The following is a 4028-nucleotide window of genomic DNA, read 5'->3' as shown; positions in this document are numbered from 1 at the left end:
GAAGTTCCTAAAGCCGCGATTCTTAAAATGCGGTTAACCGAATTTAGATTCAGAAATGAATTTTATCAAATTGTCTAAATAATGGCAGTCATACCTTGCACTCGCACAGTATCCCGGAAAGGACATGGTTTGTTATCAAATTTCGCTGCTGCAAAACCCAAATTTCGTTCGATCAGTATCCTGTGTCTCTGTTTATGGCGCATGCATAGTAAGATTAAGTTTACTACCATTAGTTCCATGTGGCCTTGGCGCTGGCTTGTTCCACCTTGGGGTCGGTCGGGAAAGATAACCATCATGAGGTTTCTCGCTACGTCCTGCGAGATGTCAAGAAGAATTCGATGGCTAAAACAACGACGTACACCAATTTTATTTACCCGGTGTGCTGGAAATGTAGCCGAGCTGAGCCCCGTCTATAAAGTGCAGAAATCATGCTTTTATAACGCAAACGTTAAGTTTGTGGTTTTGAATTTGCTATACGGTCTAAGTGACTCTGGAAGGATTGCGTTGATGCTGCGGAAACACCACGAAAGCTCAAACTTTGCTCGGCTGTACTCTTCGAATAGGGAGCAGCAAGCTCGGGTGAAAGACATGCTAGCTCAGATTACAGGAAAGAAGGGCATTTAGGCTGCCATGTAAAGTCGAGAAGGAACAACGAGTGGGCCATCAGGATAATAACAGAATGGCTGCCCAGATACATGACTAGCAATTGGGGAAGACAGATAACTCGATAAAGGGATGAGAAATTTTGGGGACAGCAGTGAATTAAGAAGGCTAAAGCAGGGAGTAGTTGAAAGTTTTTTGGAGGGTCTGCGATCCAGGAGTAGACACATAGCAGTTGACGATGATGATTCTGGTGCTGATGACGATGACGACAACAATGATCACCCGCATTTACATAAGCAGTGTACTTTATTGTTTTCCTTCGTTATTGTTCCATGGAATTTTTATGTAGTAAGGGATTTGAAATTAGTCGAACATTATTATTCGCGCAGAGAAAATTTCGGTTAATAAAGGCTTCTTCGAGGGATACTTGGTACTTTCGTGAATATAACTTTAGCATTCGCTGCATACTTATACAAGGGACTGGGACAGTGAAGCAGACAAACCATGCGTTTGTGCGCAATCTTTGCTCACGAACGTATCATTTGTATTTTGTTGAAATCATCTCTATCACAGGCACTGCGTATCTTACTTCAATGTAGATCCACGAGACGATTGGGTAGAAGTTGGCAGGTATGGGCAGCTTGTCGTCTTCATAAGTCATTCTGCAAAATTTCATACAGGTCCCGGCTTAAAAATACACCAAGAGGTTAAAACGCGAATACAAATACATCGCATGCACCGTACCATTCGCAGAGGACCACACAAAATGCCGAACGCGCGAAGATACTTACGGTGGACGCATGCACTTTTCTAAGTACAATTTCGGACACCGCAAATCATGAGTGGCTGAATGGGGTTGGTGGAGTGAGCTGCTTCGTTACACAAATTACTCAATGCTTCGTTACAGAAATTAAAAACGTGTATGGTAAAATAAAATTACTGGAAGTTCTACAAATCTCTAAAAATAAGTGATCATCTACTTATCAAGAGTCAGTGTATATAACAATGATGCCTTCTTTATATATGTGGTAGTAGCGTTGTACAATTACATGTGCATGTACGTGAGCGCGATTTCCGTGGTCTTCTTCTTGACTTTGATGTTGCCTTACCTATATTTTTCTGATCTAAGTTTTACAACCCCCCCCCCCCCTGTAATGCCTCAGGCGCTGTGGGTACTGTGTAAATAAATAAATCCCGATTCTTCGCGAGCTTGCGTGTGGGTCCATTGCGCACGCGTTGCTTTAGAAGCCCGCTTTAGTTCTAAAAGCCCGCGACGCAGCCTTTCTCGAACGCCCTTCGCACACCCCACTAAACTTGTTTTGCCTTCCAACTACTTCAGTGGTCACGTTCTCTCGCTTCAGCAAAACTTCCCGCCTGTCGCTTCGTTTGCTGTCCACCAGTCGCGGCATTCCATCGCTGTCATTTTAATTACATCGCCTTTCGACGCCGAGTAGGTCGTGCACTCGCTGCACACTTCATTTTACAAAGTGCACGAGCGCTGACGGCACGAGCAGGGAAAATGTGCGACGGGCGCGCCCTTCACAGCTAAGCAACGAGATCGGGAGCTGTGCCAGCTCAGCCCCACCTCGGCCAGCGTCGCCACCGGATTGGCTGATATCACCCCACTTCGTATGAGCTCATCCCTCTCTCTCTCTCTCTCTCTCTCTCTCTCTCTCTCTCTCTCTCTCTCTCTCTCTCTCTCTAGTCAATGATAATGGCGAAGGTACACTAATCAGTTTGGATCATCAGAGCAAAGCGATTTCCCAAAGCACTCACGTCCTGCGCACGTCCCTCCAGCCGTTGCTATCCGCGTGAAATCCGTGGCTTCTAAGGTCGCTCTGGAAGACGCTGACAGTGTCGGATCCCAGCGGGCCCGAATCGTCAGAATTCATACTAAATGAAAAAAGAAACACGCATGGATGAGCACGAAAGCGCCGGACAACGTTTCGTGGTGCATGCTAACATTGCTTAAACCGAGTGTTTTGTGAAGAAGGGCTTGCGTTCGGGCTAGTTGGTATTCCATAACGTTCATCTTAAGCGCAGAAAAAAAACAGCGACACAGTAGACAAGGGCAAGCACAGTAGACAATGACAAGCGCTTGTACTTGTCTACTGTATCCATGTTTTTTTCTGCGCTTAAGATGAACGAGTGTTTCGATCACAAATTGTCGCTGGCAGCTCACTGTAGGTTCACCCAAATATACACGAGCCTTTTTAACAGCGAAGATGTTTGGCAAATCACTATTTTTCGTGGCCGCGGTTAAAAAAAACAAGAAAATGCAGAGACGTCGTGTGCGCGTGTCTCGCGGCGACCGCCCAGCGTCCCTGGCGCATGTTTGTCAAGTAAGATTGAAAAAGAAAAAATTCAGCCTTCGCCGTAATCGTGGCAACACTTTCTGGGAACGAGAAAGACTCGAGCGGTCACCGTAATCATGGCAAAACTTGCTCGGAACGAGAAAGACACGTCCTAGCACCTTTAAGAAAGACACCTTTAAGATGACGTCCAATGATTATCGTTTCCAAAGAAACGAAGGAAGCTCACACTTATAGCAACAATGGTGGAGTAAAGGTCGTTGCGCTAGCAAAGAAGCAGCAAATCAGCTGCAAGTGGGAACTTAAACCGTCGTGATGGTCGTGCAGGTTGCGTACAGCTTCGCTACCTTCAAGTCTTACTCGTTAGTGTGAGCTTGTTTCGGTTTTTTTATTGTTTTTGTTCCAGACTTTCTGCGACGATGTAGGAAGGTGATACAGATGCGCGCTTCTTTTCTGCCTGAAGTACGTTGCGCGCGCGCAGGTATGGGAAAAAAGCGTAAATTGCTTTAACTATACTTTTCGGGCAAAAAGGTTGCGTGTATTTTCAATTTCGGCGAACAAGGAGTCACGTGTATTTGACGTGCGAGACGTTCTATTGCACGAAGCGTCGAAAAACGAACGTCAGCGTGGCTGAACTATTAGCACTATTGGTGGATGGACTATTAGGACTATGAGGGTGGACTATTAGAACGCCGACGTGGGTGGACTCACGCTTTTCAAAATACTCATTTAGCGTTTCAAAACTTGTCTCATATTATTCTCGGCACATTACTTTGGGTCATATCTTAGAAGGGGTGAATCGGGTGGCCTGCTAGAGATAATGTAATGTTCGTGTTTGTACAAACTCATTCTTTATTGTCGAATAAGCGAATGATATCTAACTAATAATGGTCAACGTGTCGCACTACAATTGCGTTTTTGACAACATATACGAAAGAACATACCGTAATTACCCGATTCTAACGCGCCGCCGATTCTAACGCACTCCCGATTTTCCAGGCAAAAAACCGCAAAAACTTGCACCTCCGATTGTAACGCGCAAGGAACTTTGTGAGCGAGAAAAACGAATGCGAGAGAAACGGACGATTTATTTCGCGAAGTAATTTCACTGAT

General features: G+C 45.2%; 1 long non-coding RNA gene across 1 annotated transcript; it reads right to left on the bottom strand.

The window, feature by feature from the left end:
- Positions 1-224: 224 nt before the first annotated feature.
- LOC144164033 (uncharacterized) lies at positions 225-2498 on the bottom strand. Its single transcript, XR_013321009.1, has 3 exons — positions 2380-2498; positions 1193-1265; positions 225-314 (listed from the first exon to the last, which is right to left on the bottom strand). It is a non-coding gene; the product is annotated as an uncharacterized LOC144164033 (long non-coding RNA).
- Positions 2499-4028: the final 1530 nt, after the last annotated feature.

Source organism: Haemaphysalis longicornis, unplaced genomic scaffold (assembly GCF_048455015.1).
Source record: "Haemaphysalis longicornis isolate Haplotype H1 unplaced genomic scaffold, Haemaphysalis longicornis Haplotype H1 scaffold_13, whole genome shotgun sequence".
Classification (NCBI taxonomy): domain Eukaryota; kingdom Metazoa; phylum Arthropoda; class Arachnida; order Ixodida; family Ixodidae; genus Haemaphysalis; species Haemaphysalis longicornis.
This window is presented reverse-complemented; position numbering and strand designations above follow the sequence as displayed.